The sequence below is a fragment of the Pollicipes pollicipes genome, unplaced genomic scaffold, assembly GCF_011947565.3.
Source record: "Pollicipes pollicipes isolate AB1234 unplaced genomic scaffold, Ppol_2.1 Scaffold_5724;HRSCAF=6776_pilon_pilon_pilon, whole genome shotgun sequence".
Lineage (NCBI taxonomy): Eukaryota > Metazoa > Arthropoda > Thecostraca > Pollicipedomorpha > Pollicipedidae > Pollicipes > Pollicipes pollicipes.
This window is the reverse complement of record NW_023596746.1, coordinates 4,352,632-4,372,092: the sequence shown is the minus strand read 5'-3', so window position 1 is coordinate 4,372,092 and position 19,461 is coordinate 4,352,632. Positions and strand designations below refer to the sequence as shown.

At 46.9% G+C, this 19,461-nt stretch overlaps 1 long non-coding RNA gene across 1 annotated transcript; it reads left to right on the top strand.

The window, feature by feature from the left end:
- The first annotated feature begins 14,766 nt into the window (after positions 1-14,766).
- LOC119102226 (uncharacterized) lies at positions 14,767-19,461 on the top strand. The gene is made up of 3 exons (XR_005094672.1): positions 14,767-14,822; positions 17,563-18,075; positions 18,317-19,461. It is a non-coding gene; the product is annotated as an uncharacterized LOC119102226 (long non-coding RNA).

The following is a 19,461-nucleotide window of genomic DNA, read 5'->3' as shown; positions in this document are numbered from 1 at the left end:
CAAAAGAACGTCTACGTGGCCAAGAAGCCCAGCTAGAACGTATGCGCCATGAAGGGCGGCAGGTTCATTGCAGGTTTTGCAATTGGTGTCAACGCGTATGCATGGTGCTACCGTATTTGCCAACACCAAAAAAAATTGCCTTCAGCTGAGGTTGCCGTGCGCTGCCCATACGCACCGACACCTGACCGCGCTACTTGGGTTCCGCTTTAGCTTACCGATTGATTGATTGTGGAGAAGTGACTCAAGATGAAACAAACCTTCAAGCTGAGTACATTTTCACTCGCGTGAGCATGACTGACATGGAGAGGCTGCTGGCAACTGTTGTGTACTTAGAAGTTCAAATTTAGCGGTGCATGCTTCAAGCGCAATGGTAATGTCGTACATGTAATCCAGGTTTTGCGCAGTGCGTTACTTATTTAAGAAGTCCAGGAGCTGTGTTGTCCTAATGTCATGATCATTTGGAAATTGACCTGGTTTTCCACGAGCTATTTGCGCGTGACTTGCACGGTGTGCCCTTCAAGACGTGCACTTTTCAAATACCCTGGACAACGGCACTGAATTAACGGAACGCTTTCGTGACGCGGCAGCGCACAATCGTTCATGACCTCCGGGCGTGTACATTTCTGTGATGACGGTGCGAGGCAGGCCAACACCAAGCCGCACAGACCAACGCGCTTTAACGCGTGGCCGGACTACGCGCGCCGACACGATCACTAATGAGCGCCGTCAGTGTGGAACTGTCTGTACGCCTTGCCTGGGGCGGAAATGTGCCTTCTGTAGTATAGATGGCGCTGCCGTCGCGCCGCTAGGGGGCAACACGTCCCGCTGCTCTTCGTGGGCTCTCGCCATGCGGTCTGGCGCAGCGTGCGGTTCGCATCAGAGCCAGCGTAGCGGGGTATGAGCGTGAAGAAAAATAACTAAACGTGTCATGCAAAGTCCGGTTTGTTTCACGTAGTCCTGAACTTTACTTTAGTCCACCCGAAGCTGAGGAAGCGAAGTAATTCGCCTGATAACCGGACTGTGGGACTGACGGGGCGAGCGTGCCTTCATTAGCTACTCATCTGCGGTAGTCTACTAAGCGCCGTGGCAGGACTGCGCCGATTTCTGCCTTCCGTGTCGAGCGCGTGCAATTATCCATCACATGTTATCGGGGGGGGGGGGGGGGGGGGGGAGCAGTCAGTAGTCCGTTAAGTCAGTACTTCGATCACTTTCAGAGCAGTAAAATGTGCATTGAGAGCTAGCAGCTATATTCTGTACCAGATGAGTTGTCAATATCAGTGCCATTGGTCGGCGGCCCGATAGATATGCCCGTCGACGGTGCGTCGTAACTCGCATTGACGGCCGAATTAGTGCCCTCGGCCGATCCTGTAGCATACAAGTTGAAACTGCGAAAAGATCCCGGTGATCCCTTGCATAAAACAAGCTACATCACCGCATTCCTTGAACTTAATATTTCCGACATCACGGTCTGGTCCGCTCCGACGAAGGGTGTCCTGTACGCCGAGGACAGATATTCGCGGTGTTCTCATGTCCGATGGTGACAACCATACCGGTGTACGGACTTCCTCACCAACCGAAATTTGGTCGGGACTCTTCGTGCCTGTTGGCCTGAGTGCTTGATAGCTCAAATTTGCGGACTGTGGCGATGGAGAGCAGTGATGTGTATTGCAGATCACTTGGCGGTAATCTTCGCGCTGACGCACGAGCGCATATTTCGCGGAACGCCGATGCGATGGTGTGCCGGGCGGACACGCCAGTGGGTGGAAAAGACTGAGGAAAGCTCGTGTCGTTGGGCTGCCGAAGCCAGCGTCTGTGAGTGGTGAAATGCTGGTACGGTAGTCGCAGGGAAGGTTGGTGTGCCCCTGTCACACACTCCCTGACATACTGTACCCATCGGCACATCCCGTCAGTGATAATATTGCGCCGCAGTGCGGTCATCAGGTGATACATAAGAACAATGCAATAACAGCAATGTCACAGAGCAATGAACCAATGCTCACATGCCACAAATACGCGGGTACAGTTGTTACGTCTTGCTGTGCGGTCGAAGAACTACTTGCTTGCATCGCGATTTGCGATGTTTCCAACACATCGGGTGGATGCAATTTCAGCAGCCTTGGGCCTTCGGAGCCCAACTAGCTTTTCAGCACAGCCTGCTAGTTCGCTTTACGCTATGCTAGTTCCACGTCAGTTCACCGAATCTATGTCGCGCGACCCCCTGGGATTTCAACATTTTGTCGGCGGGGTTTGATTGTGTGTGTGTGCGTGTGTGTGTGTGTGTGTGTGTGTGTGTGTGTGTGTGTGTGTGTGTGTGTGTGTGTGTGCGTGTGTGTGCGCGTGCGTGCGTGCGTGCGTGTGTGTGTGTGCGTGTGCGTGTGCGTGTGTGTGTGTGCGTGTGAATGTTTTGCGTCAATCTAGCTCAGAGCACGATTCTGAGAAAACTAGAGCGATCGGGCCATAAATATACGGAATTAGATAGGTTGAAAGGAGTGGTTCGCTTGCCGGTGCGTAAAGCCGGTCGCCATATTGGTACAGCCAAGAAACGTGGACTGACAGAGGCCTTGGAACGCACGGGGCGAGGTCTCTGTAGGATGAGAGAGGCAACCATTAAGGCTAGAACCGATTTTAGAGGGCATAACGAGATAAGACCTTTTGTCAACGATCCTGAAACATCAATTTCTCGTATTTCATTGCCCAATGAGTTACTCGCCCGGAGAAATCCCCGCCGCCGACCTCCAGGCCCGCTGCTTGCGAGGACGGTCCGCCACGCTCGCGCCGAGCGATGGTGGGGCCGCCATCTCCCTGTCCTCCTGGCGTGCGAGAACTCCACGGGAGTTGGGTGCGGTGGTATCCGATGTGTATGGGCGACATCCGCTCGGGGGGCCTGTGGAGCGTGGGCCGACCCCTGATGACCGCCGCGGCGCCGCCACTGGCCCGGATGGTTCCGCCGCGCTCACGTCAAGCATTCGTAGGACAAGTGCCGTCGGGTTCACCGGCCGTTGTGCCGGATTCCGTGGTGGGCGTCCCGGGGCGTGATATCTGATGCTACCTGGGGTGGCCACCGGCACGCCTGGTGCCGCGGTGATGCCCGTGTCCACGTGTCGGCAGTCGCACGTGCGGCATGGACTTGCGGGTCACTGCCGAATCTGCATCGTGTGGAGCGTGATGTGTCGCCCTCCGCTGCCTTGGCCAGTTCAACGGCATTCACAGAAAGACGAACAGCACGAGTACTCGCCACGCTCAGGTACATCGGGCGCACGAGCAGGCACCCGAGCAGGTCAGTGACTGGTTAGCCAGGTTCTAATGAATTGAATGAATACTCACGAGCATTCAAGACCAGCCAGCTACTTACACAACAATCCCAGGAATAATACATCCGATGACATAAAGTCATATATTAACTAAGTCACAGTTGGCCATGACTGTTAGACTATTCGACAGTGTCATGCTTCTTTGTAGTCAGACGCACATATTTGTCACCTGACATTGTGACGAGATCCGTATTTTATCTATGTCATGATACCGCAACACTCCTTCATGCAACAAATTCATCAATCACCCAATGATGTAGCTACAGCGGATCCATCGTCCTTCAACATCAACTTCACGGGCCCGGCACGACGCCTGATTAGCTCCCGGGTACGCGCAAGCCGCCGGCCGGGTCGTCGCGAGGCGACACAAACGCCCTCCACGAAAAAGATGTGTCAATGAAGGCTCCAGTGTCGGTCCGGGGCAAACTGTGCGGGTCAGAAGGCCTCCCGCGTCAGGGAGGGGAATAATATGATATGACGTATCCCTCTAACGGCTTCCGGATCGACCAGGGGATCCCACCCCGTGCCGCCAGAATGGCAGTCGGAAGACACCCGGGGGTGGGATGGAATGGCCCTTCAGCCCTTGACTGGGAATAGAAACGTACCCCTAGTGTTCTAGTCAAGTGGGCTCCTTGCTCGGAAAGAAAGAATGGGTTGCATTAGTGTTGAGTAGAGTGGGTCAAAATGAGTTAAAAACGGACAAGGTCATCCCATGTTTGCCTGAGGATGTTTATTCTTTTGCAGAATCGCCTACTAAACAAATTACATCGAAAGGTTTGAGCCTGCGCGCCCACAATCTCGGGAGCAAGGATAGCGATGGCCTGGGTTGCAGCTTCCCGTAAAATCAATGGCATTGGTTTCTGCAAGTGGCACCAGTCGGCGATGTCCATGTGCACCAACGACCGTCGTGAAACGATGGTCACCAATGTCTTCCAAAATTAATTCGTACCGTTCCAAGATTAGACTGGGTGTATCTTTCTGTACTTCTTTCAGGTTGTACTTCTTTGGGGTCTGAGCTCTGGACAGATAACCAGTTACAACAGTACAAAAAATAGAGATTCTACATGAACTCTTCCAGTTCCACCACCAAAGGCCGATCCGTGCCTATCATTAATCTAAGAATCGCACTTATGAAATATACGCCCGAACTGCTTCCTTAATGTAAGATTTGATGGTCAGATGTACAAAGCGTTCAAGCAGGGAGCTAGAATCGCTTTTGAACTAGGGTGGGAGTGAAAAATTCTATCGCAAAAAGACCATGCGGGAGTGAAAAAATCAATTTACAGAAGATGGAATTCAGCTCGTGACTGACGCTTCAGCAAACAAAGAAATATATTTCAAGTTGGCATGGACGTAATATCAGAAACCTGACAAAACTGCTTTTTAACATCTTAGGCCATTAAAGTGAGACAGAATACATTAAAGCATAGTAATTTCATGGCAGTGTAACGAGCATAAAACATTATTAACACCAATCGTTTGATGCTGCATTTTGCACTTCCCTTCCACAGCACTTTTAACACAAAATAAAGAAAAGGAATTCAATGCCAAAATAACAACAGAAAATTCAACAAGCATAAAACACTCAAACAAAAAAACCTTGGACTCCTACGCATCAGCCCATCAGAAAGTCAAACACAGTAGACATACCTATGGCCTTTTTAAGATTGGGTCAGGGAAAACAAACATTTTGTCACTGTTTCTTACAAAATACCGATGCTTATTTCCATGCAAGTAGCCTAACGTTGCCTGACCTAAAGAGGCCTTACTTCATCTCACCCTGTCTAGCCTGTTTATATCACAGCAGTAGTTGTGAGTTATTAAATCTTGCACAATTCCCATTGCCACTTGCCATGCAGTTAACCAACCTAACCTAACTTAGAGTAGCCCGTATGTCATACATCATCTCAACCCACTTACCTATCGACAGCGGCACTTGTGGTAAAAACATAATAAAGCTAATTTTTGACTGGTTTCAACTTGCATTTGTATTCACTTCATTTGTGCATGCTTGTTGATATCAGACGAAGTTGGCGACACACAAATCAAAACACTTTAAATCACTTTGAACAACTTATTTTGATCGCCATGGTTAACCTATGTCATGTCATGTCATATAACCTGCTCCCCCAAAACAAAAGTTCAGTACCTTTTGCATGGTCTACTGGCAGACAGAGTCATCCCACTCACCCCCAAATATAAGTATCGATCATGCCCACCAACCTACGAGATTAAAATGCGAAACATGTAGGAGTTGGGCATGATAAACATCTCCAGAAAGCAGAATTTCGCCATCAAAAATTTCTGTATTAGCTGCGTCAGGTCTGTCCCAAAGCTCCGTATGGCAACATTAGGAGAGCCTTGTCAGATAGTCTGGTGAGTTAGACACCTGAAATGCTTTGATTTATCGTTATTGAGCACCGCCATGAACCAAGGAAACGGTTAACCGAGGGTTTAACATGGCAAAAATGGCAGTAAAAAGAAGTTCCATGCTTCAGATTGTCTCCTTCATTCTCTGTAAATTGTTCACTCTTGGGTGCATATCAAACAGATTTGGGCGGCCGGCGAATTAATTCAATTTATGTGTCAAATACGTACAAGTTTGCAGTTGGAGCATCTTGCAGAGAAATTGGTCAACATTTTAAGCAACGGATGGTGCCTCTAAACGCAATCGCGAAGGAAAGAAGAATAAAGTGGTATCACACTCTTATGATACCAAGAAAAACAAAAACAGTTGGATAAATATAAAGACTGTTACTTTTCTGGCAAAGTTTCGTAATTAGCTGATTTGACTTAAAACCTTAACATGAGTGCTCAAATGGTGATATTCATCTTGAAGATCAAATTTAGAAGCGATTTCTTGAATTTTTTACTCCTGCATTTCGGAAGTGATGCAATTTAGTGGTCAAGTTTCCTCAGGAAAAAGAAATGCGTAGAGTAAAATTCTCTACCAAGACCTGCTGGTGTTTGCACCAGGCTCTGCTTTCGTGGTGTGTTGGTGAGACCAAATAAAATAGGGGATGCGTGAAAACTGCATTTGGCACACGGCTGCCGATAGTGATGCATTTTGTGAACAAGCCAAACTTAATGCGTGCAAGCGGCTGGAGTCCCTGGGGTTCTTGGGTTTGGACGAACCTGGCACCCTTGCTCTGTGCATACATAGACATGGTTCAGATGTAGGTGAGGCAGGACATAGCTATAGGTGTTCAGGTTCTGTGGAGCCTCGTTTATGTTTGGTGGTTTCAAGTGAACTCGGTTTTGGATGGCATCTGAAAACCTCAGAAAGGGAAATAGGGATTTGGCATGTGCGATTAGACAATGTCAGGCAGGAGTGAAAAATTCGCACAAAATATAGGGAAAAGGAAAGAAAAAATCCTCCTCATAGGGTGCTGCTTCACACCCAAAGTCGGCAATTCTAGGACACTGCGTTCAAGTGTACTTCTTTCAAAAGCGTCATCATTGTCCACCAGCTGGCCGGTACTCAATATTAGCCACCGGGCTAATATTGAGTACCGGGCGTTGCGCGCCTTTGGAGACTGCAACACCTGGCGCTGAGGTTTTTGTTGCTAAGGTTTGCGAGCGCGCGTGTTTAAAACTACGTAACATAATTTGTACTACTAATCGATCGGGACTGAATGTTGGACATTCCCAGACAAACATAGCTTGACCATGTTCATACAAATTTTTGACACATTTCTATGTACAATCTACAGTCGCGGAATACTTAATTTAACTGTAACACCCAGATACAAATTCTGGTAAAGCTTTGGAGGCCTATCGGATAAGAAAGAGTCTACTAGACCATTGTAAAACTGAAGGCATTTAGATCAGTTCTTCAGTTCATTGAATATAAAATTCAGGCAGACTTGATTTCGCGGTAGCTTCTGGGGTCTATTCCAGTTAAAGGATGTCAAAATACAAAAGAGTGCCCCTTTAAGGAAATGGGACATTTCAGATGTTGGGGAGCCCTTTCATTATCAAGGGGCCTTTGTCAACCTCGTTCTTCCCCCCCCCCCTCCCTTGCCAAGGCTCTGGCTGCGCGCCTGGGTCCGAGGCGTCTCGCAAGGGGGTAGGAGAGGCAGCTGTTGGTTGGTACGCATTATTACAGATTTTAAGGCGAATTTGCTCTTAGAAAATGGAAACTTGCAAGGTATCGGGAGTTTGCAAAGAGGTGGTGAGACGTGCTGCCGATGCACTGTCTGGATGATGCGAGTTTAGACAGATACTGGCCAGTACACCGTCACGTACGTCAACGTTCGAGCTACCAAACAGGATGTGTCGTCTTCTGCCACTCGAATCGAAAATAGGTTGTGACTCAAGATGTAGAGTGAGGTGATGTCACAAACAAGTTTTATGCCGAAATCGAGCTTAACGAAAGGTTCAATAGTAAGGTAACCAGGAAAATGATGAAAATGATGTGATCTTGCTAGAAACTGCTAAACTATCGTGAATCCAGGGCAGGTTAACAAATTGTGGGCCCGCTGAAATCGACAGAGCGGTGAACGCAGACAAATAGCAACGACAACCAATAATTCTGCCCTCCCCGCAACCGAAAAATTAAAGACAGACAAATAAACAGGTCACTTCACTCCTCGCTTCCGTGCAGGCCAGGTTTTTGACATGTGTTACACAACTGAAAAATGCTCCACGAGTTCCAGAGTAGTGAAAACGTGAGTAGCACTCTAGTTCAATTGCTCCATGAAGGGAGAGGGAGCGATGGTGAGTACTCTGGTTATGATCCGTAACCAACCGTGTGTTCGTGAAGGCTGGACCTATCGGTTCATCTGTCACACGCATACCGGATCGGCGCAACGAAGCTGCCCTTGGCCATTTCCGTCGATGTTTCCGTTGTACGCCTTATCTTCGCGCCTAGAGACCGCAGCGACACAGAACTGGCATGCGGCGATAACGAATTGTACGGGCAGCCGTGTTTTCGTGCGGACGTGCGCACGGTTCACATGTCACACCCACACGCTTCAGAGAGACTTAAGTCGTTATTTTGGACAGGTTTACCAGCTTTGTGCCGCGTCTCGGCACTCAGGACATGGAGCGACTCGGGAGTTCCATTCTTTGACAAGGAATGTAGCGAACAAGATGACAATGATTGGCCATGCGTTCCAAGCGTCACATCAAACGCGTGCCGGAAAATGAATTTGGCTATTTTTGACTGGTTGACTAGTTTTTGCGAAGCCTCGACGTCCAGGTGGCACGCTTCGAGCGTGCCACCTCGATCGAATGGAAGAACGTGCCCTCCCAAAGGGCATCTTCGCGGTGTGCTCTGTCCTGTCCATACATTAGCTTAACCTAACCGGTACAAACTCCACGTTTTCGTGTCGCCAAAAAACGACCGGTTTACCGTCCAGTCACCGGCGGCCAGTATATTGAGTAAAAGGACGAAACATACACGTGCCGTATGTTGTCGACATCCGTCCGGCAGCATTCATTCGTTCATCCATTCGTTTGTTACTTGTGGCCAGATAAGTAAGATAAAGCGACGATAAAATATATTATCTAAACTCCCTGTTACAAGAATGTCAGAGAAACTACACGTCGAGTGAAGAATGCTTTGCGACGGGTACAATAAAAGGACCCACCAAATGCAATAACTTTTCAGTGAAGCTCACTGCTATGGCAAAGCAATACCCTCATCGGCTTCGCGGGGCGGGTTTTGGAGTCACTAAAGAGACTGACAACACAGAAACATTGCAGCAGCGTTGGCAAGTGACAGTGGCGAAAGTGGGAGATCTGGCATTTCCAAAGAAGCAAGTGCGGTTTTCTTGATCTTTTGGAATACATAACAGCGCTCTAGCCGCAGTGGAAATCTGGAAATCAAGATTTGAACGTCCCTGGTAGTCATCACACTACAAGCAGCTCCCGTCAGGTATCCCGGCAGCCTGAGTTCGGGTCGGTCGGGAAATCCCATGCATGGTGTTGAATGCGTCCCGAAATAATGCAATTACAAATCACCCATAAACTCTCCGCCGTATAGCGGAACAAGTCCGTAAGCCTTGATTCTGACTTTTTCTAGCCGTCTTTCATTACCATGTACACGACGAACGGATGCACTTTTGCTTCAGCTGCTCCCCAATGGAATCTCTGGACGCGCATTTGAACAGAAAAAGAGTAGTTTCCCTAAGGAAATATCCATACAAAATACACTCTGTACTTCGAATATCCAAATAACCCTCTCAAGTACGCGCATTCCGTTTTTACGATGAAGTGATGTTTTGATGAGTTTGTTGTTTCCGGGCCGACCATCTCTACAATGTATTCCACTCCGCCACACTCGGAGGATATACTTGGCAATTCCGCAAGAGATGAGTCGAAGGCCCCTGCTACTTGGTAATCTGGAATGTCGCAACAAACACTATTTGTGAACTCACAAAGTTTTTTCATGGGGTGGTCGAGCACAGGGGTGGCGCAGCAGGAGGACGGTCAGTTTCTACACCCCTGTCGGCGGGCGGTGGGACAAGAGTGTGTATTTTTCCCTCCCCGAATTTTTGGGAAGCTTCTTTAAACCCGATTTAATGGATTGTAGCTACCCGCGGGTACCAAATCCAGATCAGGGGGGCCCCCATAGCTGAGCTAGGAAGTAATAAATCGGGCTAAGAAGACCCTATTCCATACCAAGAAACGTCTGTTCTGGATCATTAGGTGGCCGTTATGAATCAGGTAATCAATGCTCCAGATCACGAGACCTAATATTGTGTCAAGAAGGCCTCTTTGCCCGCCCGGAAGGTCCTGTTACGAACCAGGAGCCCGCGTCCTGGATAAGGAGGCACACTCGACATTTAGGAGGCTTCTCTCATGTATTAGATATTTGCCTTTCCAGATCAGGATACCCTGTTTTGAGATTGCGAGACCCCCTTGCTAGATTTGTAGGCCCTTTCATGAATCGCAGGCATCCTGTTCTGGACTAGGAGGGCTCTATGCATCGGAAGGCCCTTTTCGGGGACTGGAAACCCTGTCATAGGTTAGTAAGATATTTTGCGGGATGATGGGAAGGCCAATTCTGGATTTGTTTACCCGTCGACATTTATTTAGTTGCACGTGATGCATGCACCGTTTGACAACGGGGAAAGTGCCCTCGGTGCCCCACCCCCTTGAATACAACACACAGAAAACTCCCTGTGAGGAAGCCCTGTTTTGCTCAGTGGGCCCCAGAAAATCCAGTCCCCCAAACTCAAAATCCGTGACGCCGCCCCTGCAGGGCGGGTCCGCTGTTGACGCCCTACGGCATTGGTGCTGGATGGGATTCCAATTTGAGTCGCATTCCATTTTGCACGCATTTCCTACGCAGTGCGGCGTAATTGGATTATTAAGTTTCTCCACCAGTCCCGAGACAAATTTTTCCACACAGCTCGCCACCAGTTTTATGCGTTTCTACCACTTCTAAATCCTATTTCAACGTCACATGTCAATGCAAGACACCGTTTGAGGCCTCGGGCGACTGACTGCAGTTCCGTTTGAGACTTCCGCTGACTGCAGCTCCCTTTGAGCTGCTCTCGTACTATCTTGACCTGATCTGTCTGAACAGACAATGCAGAAACATGTTTAGCATGCCAATTTTGTAGGCACTTCATGCTGGCGGGGGGAGGGAGGGTTATCATGTGTTTGACTGTCAGCAAAGGATTATCGTTCAGACAGGGACTCTTTCTGAAACTCTAAAGCTCACCTGACCTCTCCATTAAATTCCGAATTAAATTTGGCACTGCTTTTATTTTTCCATCGCACACTTTCCAAGCACGTGAAGCAGATTATTCGATCTTGATCTTCACTGTCCTGAAATGGTTCCTTTTTCAAAAAAAAAAGTTCAGTCACCATATTTGACCTTTTGAGGGTCATGGTAACCAAAATCATGCAAGACCTCTTTGATGTTTGCATTTGAATAAGGGTCAAAATATCACGCTAGGCAGTATGCTTCTTAAAAAAGTTCTTGATCTGTGTCATTTTAGATCAGTCATCTATTCTGACATTTAGGAAGCACATGGAAGGTTATGATACGGTTCCTGTTATCAATAGATTCGAAATGAGCTCTAGAAGCTACCCCCTACAGCAAGCTCTAGAGAAATAAAACAGGCTGCTTTGACCTTGTTCCGACCTTTATGCCTGACTCTATGTCAATTGAATTGATTCATCCAATTGTTGAGCTGTCTTAGAAACAATCTCGGAGATGCATGGAAACATTCTTGTAACACTATGCTCTTTAATCAGATTAAACAACCCCCTAGAAATTGTCTTCGGTGAATCCATGACCCGACGTTGACCTGTCGTAGGTCAATGATCTGCCAAGGTACATCTAAAAGTTTGATACCAATCGATCCGCTATTTGTCTACAGCGATGCAAAATTTGGCCTGGCTACGCCACGTTGTTCGGTAATAATTCCGGAAAACCTTCAGAGGGAGGGGGGGGGGGGGGCAAATTGAGCCCCACCCGGGCACTTACTAATGGGGCCGACTATCTACACGAAATGTCTGACTGACGTCTTTTTTCACCAGCGTGCCTCCGATGTTTGCCCTGATGGCATTGACGAATGCTGTTGCTATCGCCATCTCCGGGCTGTACTTTAATGGGAGTACGTCTGACCGCGCACGATGAAGCGGTCTCGGTGCTGCTGGTGGCGAACGTCCGGCGTCGATGGCGCTGCTGCTGCTCTCCCTTGGCCCTGTGAGTGCTGCTTGTGACGAGCTGGTCGACGGCTGGTCATAATCTGAAGGTATTATTGTGTACTGTCCAGACTGAGGAAATGTCGTGGTAGTTCGCTCCCTTACGATGCGCATAGGGCTTCCTCAACTTCAGGAGATCGTGTGAATTCTCTCTTTCTAGATGAATGCAGCTGGTTCTCGTCGGTACTGTGGCGTCGTTCTTTGTTGGTGTCATCTGTAAAGCGAACTGGCATATGTCTTTACGGCGGTCACGATGGCGGACCCTTTGTATCAAACTAGTGTAGATAGCCAGGTGTGACAAATCACATGCCTACTGAGCTTCGTATCAGCAACTACGTCTCCCCTTCTCCCTGTGCGCCGCTTCCTGTCCGCGGCAGATGCCTGACGCTGTCGAAGGGAGCGATTTAGCATACATATTGTTGTTTTTACAATTAGGGTTGAAAATCTTAGCCGCTTATGTTTAATTATAAGTTTTCAAGATATCGATACCGAAATGTGGCCATGCTTACGGCCTAACGTAGCGGTGAATATTTGGCTTGTGATAAAGACCTTTTAGGTGGGCTCGTTTAACAATCACCTATTTTCAAAACAGGAAAATGAGCAAACGTCTAAGATTTCAAAAGAGTAGTTTCAATCGTTCTATCTTCCTATCAAAATCGTGTGCAGGAATATAGAAAACCTTGTCAACAGAATTTTGCCGAAATCCCAGATAGTCGGGTGTCAAAAGTGACCCTTCATTGCTCGAGTTGGCGTAAAATTATTCAAGTGTGTGCTTGTTTGACTATTTTTGCTTATTTCATTAGGCTTAAAATATTTCGGAGCGTTTCATGGCTATCTTAATGTAGGACTGTTCCTCGAACTGGAAAACTCTACCGAGTTTTCCAACGATCCCAACGTGAATGATAAGTTATCCCAGCAGCCCTGCACGTCACGTTTCAACAAAGTGGCAGAACGCCCTCGAAACAAGCTACCAAGAGTGACCACAAAGATAAATGGGGTGATCATAACAGAGACTTGAGGAGTGGCAGCAACATCAACTTGTTTCACGCAACAACCGTCGTCAACTAAGATAACTTGTGTGCTTTCTCATAGACGTGAATTTTAACGACAAAAATCAGAATAACGTTGCGAGACACAGCCTTCGGTTGACATCACGGACATACCCAATACGGCATATTTGGTTGCAATATAATTCACCCATGATTTAAAAAAAAATATATGATAATATCAAACTTTTTGCCGGCAAAAATATCGAGTACATGCTACGTAACTCTAAATGATCTCACCCTCTTGCCTGAGCTGCGTAAAAATAAAAAAGTATCTGAAAATAATTCGGGCTAAATGGATAATTTAGATGGCGGGGTCGTGGCGAATACAATATGTTTTGGTTGCTCAATTCCGGATCCTTCGTGTCGAAGACCCTCGCCGTGGTGCATCCCGTATGCCACCTCTTCCCCACGACTTTTCGCATAGATGAGCATCGTGTGTATAACGTCTGACCTTTGATTTTGAAAGAACCTAAGTTGTCTTTATCTTGATGCTAATTGTTTACTCCGGGACGAATGATAAAGGTAAAAGAGTGCCTCTGAAATGTACGACGCAACATTTAAGCTACGCCGGAAAAAACGCCCGTAATGCATCGGGTGTCCAGACATAAAGTCGAATGAAAAAAGTTGAGCGCAAGAAGTCGACAAGGATAAAAGTTTACTAGGAAACAGGTCGAATCGGGAAGGGCAACGAACGAGCTGAGACTGATGAAGGTTGAATCGGAAGATTTCGAAAGAGAAAAAGTCAAAAAGATAAATTCGACGGGGATAAAGGTCGGCAAGGATAAAAGTTAAATTTAGAAAAGTCGACAAGGACCAGAGTCGAATTAGACACAAATTAGATTGCAAAAAGTCCAACTGAAAAAGTGGGAATTGAAAAAGCCCTAGGACTAACAGTCGAAAGGGATAATAGTCGATAAGGATAAAAGTCGAAAAGGAAAAAGACGAAGAACAACAAATTGAAACTGATAAAAGTCAAATCAGAAAGTTTTAAAGGCCAAAAAGTCGAAAAGATAAAAGTCGACATGGCTAAGGGTCGACAAGAATAAAGGTCGAGTTGGAAAAGTCGGCAGAGATAGGAGTCGAGTTAGACACAACAAAATAATAAAAAGTTCAATTGGAAAAATGTGACTTGAAAAATTCCTAGGACTTGAAGTCGGCAGGGATAAAACAGCATACAAAAGTCAATAGAGGAAAGCCCTATGGGACAAAAGCAAGGAGGACGTCCACGGGGCACTACTGAGTGCTTATGGTAACACGTTTGTTATAAGCACAGCTTGAAACGTTGGCCGCTAACGATATAACCAATTTTTACTCCTTTATTAACTTGTTTAACCCTAACTCTTATCATATCGAGGGTCCGTGACTCGGCATAGAATTTCTAAGGTCATAATGCCGAGAAAGAGAGCATTTATAATGCACCCAATCGACAAGCCATAAGGTGTTCAATAATGCTTGCAGCAGCAAGCGCAAATGTTGCCCGTCCAAAAAAAACGATGGAAATGTTTGACACTTAAGGATATGAAAGCAAGCATCAGTTATGATGAAGAGAGCGTGTATATCGACTCATGAGTCGATTTACTGAAAACGGCCCTTCTGTGTAAATCACGTCGGATCCGAGTCGATTTACACACAACTGCACCACTGTGTAAATCGAGTCAGATTCATGACGTCACGTTTGCGCATGCGCACTCGCCTGCGTTTGCGACCGTGTCCGCACCGACGCGCGGTTTTGAACGCCGGGCGTGTCGAGGTGCGGGTGGGGGTGGATGTGGTGCGCGGCAAATGAGGATTGAAGGTATGTGCATATTGTGCGTGCATGTAGGTATGTGCATGTCGAATCGAGTCACAGATCAATGAAAGTAATTTCATTAAATAGGTACACTTGGCCAGAGACGAGGCGTAGGTCAAAATCAGGGTGCTTTCAACCAGGGACGGGTAGATGGCAGCAGTTCCAAATCAGGATCTCCTTAAACTTTGAAGACCCCTTTTGTGGATTGAAAGTATGCTGTTCTTGGTGACAAAGCCCTTTCACGTGCCAGGAGGCCATGTTGTATGGTACCAATGCCCTTTGTTGCAAAATTATAAGGTCCTGTTTGTTTTATTGTCAACATCTATTTACCTGGATATAATGCTTATAACAGTTTGGTAAAAGAACATATGCCTGCAATTTTCCTTTCCCTTCAACTTTCAAGACAATATTGCCCATGAGGCCCCCTGTGAAGCAGCCCCATTTTGCTTAGGAGGCCCCTTGGATATCCTCCCCCCAAACCAAAAATCCATGGTGCCATTCCCTCTGTCAGCATCAGCAGGCTGGACTGATTTTCCCTCACTTGTTTCTACTTTGTGTGTAGGTAATTCATTAAAAGTAGCACATACTTTGTACCTATACATTTTGTCACAAATGGGAGCAGGTTTTGTCAGCTGATTGAATGTTACAGTGCTTATGTATAAGATAATGGTGATCTTCAGCTGATTCTTTGAATGCCTGTCTTCTGGTTTGAAAAGGAATTGGCCCATCCTGGCTGAAAGCAAGACTGGGTAGGTGTTTTCATCAAAATCTGTGGATTTTGTGGAAATGCTGGAAAGTAATTTACATCAGGTGGTATTAATTTAAGAAAAGATTTGACCAGTACATATATGCTTCTAACAAATGTATTGAAAGCTGTAAAGTAACAGCTGGGAATGATTAAGTTTTTTTCAAAGTCTAGCATTGACAAGGAGATATCTTGTGAGCGAGGTACACAATTGTAACAAAACAAGTGGCCAAAAACAGGTATTTATCAATTTTAAAAACTTTGGGAAAACAGCAGCTGTGTTTGAAAAGCAAATTTGGATCTGGTGAGGCAAGGAAGGATGTTACTGGAGATCTTAGCTTCATCAACATGCATTTTAGGACCCACTAAGGTTAGAATGCAAACAATAAACATGATTGTTGTTGTTCACAACTGTTCACATACTCTGCATGTATGTAAACTTATTTAAAAATGGTGTTTAGATCATATATATATATATGTAAGAAAGCTGTAGGTGTGGCTGACTGACAAGGACCATGCTGAGAAGTTGGCCATCACAGAGGTCTTCCCTGACTGCGACCAGTTTCTATGCAGCTTCCATATGCTAGCAAACATGCTGGCTTTTTCAGTTTGTTTTCATAACCTATCAAGGTTGCAAATTGGATTGACTCTCCTCATTGCCCTTGTTTGTCTAATATTATTACTTAATGGCTTGATCATCCTCCGCAGTGGCAAAAAAGCTGAATGTGTGCTGAGTGATCCCTGCATTATACATCAGTGGTTGAGCCAAACTAGGCTTTAAACATTTTATGTGGTATACAGCCTTGATAACTTTTTCATATAGCACTAATGGTCTGGCTCTTGTCTCTGGCCCTGATAGTCTAATGTAGTACTCCTGCAATCTGGTGCCCTGGCCCCTGATGTTCTAGATCAGAAGGCCCAATGTTGTGTTATGGTGAGCCCTTTGCTGGCTTGGCAGGCTGTGTTACAAGCCAGGAAGCCCTGTACTGGATTAAGAGGCACTCTCTATTCAAGAGGCCCCTTTGATGCATCAGATAGCAGCAGTTCAAGGTCAGGGCTTCCCGACCTGATATTACTGCCCTTGAGAGTCTGGCGAGGTACTCCTACCTCCTGGTACTCTGACCCCTGGTGGCCAGACCTGACACTCCTGCCCCCCATGGTCTGACCTGGTACTACTTCCTCCTGGTGGCCTTACCCAGTACCACAACTTGATGGTGTGAATTGGTACCAGTGCTCCTAGTAGCATAATACTGCTGTCTCATGGTGATCTGAGGTGGTACTTGTGCCACATGGTAGAAGGACTTGATACCTCTGCCCCTGATGGTCTTATCTGGTACCCCTGTGCTTAGTGGTTGGGCCTGGTATTCCTGCCACCTGATAGGGTACCCCCACTATTGATGGTCTGACCTGGCACTGCTGCTGCCAGCTGGTCTGACCCGGTACCCATGCCCCCTGCTTGTTTGGCATGGTGCCTTGTGCCTGATGGTCTGACATGGTGCTACTGATGATCAGACCATCAGTGTGTGGGGTCACCAGATCAGACTACTGGAGTTAGAATTACCAGGTCAGGCCACCAGGAGGTGGGTACCAGATCTACCCCTGATGATCTGACCTGGTACCCTGATGATTTGACCTGGTACCATGATGATTTGACCTGGTACCCCTGATGATCTGACCTCTTACCCCTGATGATCTGATCTGGTACCCCTGATGATCTGACCTGGCACCCCTGATGATCTGACCTGGCACCCCTGATGATCTGACCTGTGACTCCTGATGACCTGACCTGTGACTCCTGATGAACTGACCTGTGACTCCTCATGATCTGACCTGTGACCCCTCATGATCTGACCTGGAATCCCTGCTGGTCTGACCTAATATTCCTGCCTCCTTGTGGTTCTTGGTATGCCAGCTGGCAAACTAGCTGGTTGTGCTTTGTGCATAATGTCTGTGGACATTACTGGGCAGCGCACTTAGCTAACATACTTCGCTATGTTTCAGACATATAGCATCTCAACAAAAGATAGAAGATGCCTGTGTTGAGGAAAGGTGACTGTTTTCATTCCTTTGATGAGCTAGATGCCCATATCCGTGAATTGGAGGCCGAGACGAATGTGAAGTTTTTCAAGTCGAGCTCTGTCACTCTTGGTAAATTTCTTCAGACAAATCCTGGGCACTTCATTTCAAAGTTGGTCGCTGACCGTGCTGACAAGGAGGCGCTTTTGCAGCAGAAAAGTACCGTCTCGTTAAATTTTCATGCACTCATGGTGGGCGCCAGTACGAAAGCAAAGCTGGTGACCGTCGTGTCCGAAACACGAGAACCAAAAAAGTCGGCCGTCCCGTAAGCATCCTAGTGTTTCTGGAAAAGTCATTGCGTTTAGAGATTAGGGACATCTCACTGGAGCATTCCCACCCGGTGTCGAAGGCAAGCTTTCTGCTGCAGCCAGAAAATCGTCGCCTGCCTGCGTCCTAAAGGCAGCGTCACCACAGTCGTGGGATCAGCAAAGAAATAAGGTAAGCTTGCTTGTTGTGAATTGATGCGACCTTTCATTGACAGTTGTTAGTAAAACCATGTCTCGAACAGTAATGAGTCGGGAAATATTACCGGCTCATATGCGGTGCGTTTCCGGTCATGACTAACTTGTATCGATCAATAACACATGGTACGGCTTAAAACTAGGTCATAATGTTTCTGCTCAGTGCGTACCATGTCTTGATGTAAGTTTTTCTTAACGTGTTCCTTTTTTTTCTTCAGAGTTCTGAACAGCAACGGTGGATGGTGGGAGCGCTGGATTACACCGTCCACGTACTCGGCTTTAAACCCGCTATCATCATGCACCGCGTGGTCACGGTGTTCCACGAATTTGACATAACTTCGTTCATCGGAAACGCCTTGACTTCCCGGATACCTGTAGAGCTCTTAGGCTTCTTCTATTGTAGAGAACAGGCTCGATATCTATATTCGTTTGCATGTCATGATGTGAATAGCTAGTTTGCCAAGATACATCTTCATGTGCATATATGAGTATTGCAAGCCCATCCAGAGACTCTGCAAGGCTGAAAGCGTTTCCGACTATCTGTGTTGATTGTTCCCAAACTGGATAAGCTTTGTTAAATAGCACCGCTCACCAAGCAATGGTTGCTTACGTCCAACCTCCTGCGTCCCTGGATGTCCTTGCACTATCTCCTCACTAGTCGAGATGAACGTTGAGCGAGCTTAGATCTGTCGTGTACCTGAACTAAGTAGCTGAAGTGAACTAAGTAGCCTCGTCAAATGTCTGATGCGTTCTTCGTTGACAGTTCCACATATGCGAGAACTGACTGGGTAATTATATACTTGCCCCATGCGAGGAAGACACATACAAATGTATGTGCAATTTTGTTTTGTGCTAGTTTAACCAGTGACCGCTAAGGAGAATGTGTTTTAAAAAATACCAACATGAGAGCATTGCTTTGGCTACTTATTCAATGTGTCGGGCCGCTGTTATATAATTGCTTAGTGCGTTCAACAATTCTCAGCCATGGTTGTTATTGATGTTTTTTGACACTGGTTGTGCTCGCACGCTTTGAATCTAGTCAAGAAGAACGTTGATGATTGTGCGTAGTGGTGGGTTTCCATGCATCTCAGCACTCAGGGTGTGCCTTTGTTAGTGTACGGGATTTGTTGGCATGTGAGAAAGTTTTCCTGACATAACGCGGCATGTCTGGCCGCTCCAATGCGGTAAAATACATGCGCTGTTGTGACATGGTTGCTACTTCTCATTGCATGCATCTGTGATAAGCTCGTACGGCTGCGTGCCCAGAACTGCGTTTCGCGTACCTTCCAAGGCTGTGGTTATCCCAGAGAGGTCATTGACCTCAATACTTAAATACATTTAAAGCTGACCAACTCTGCTGAAG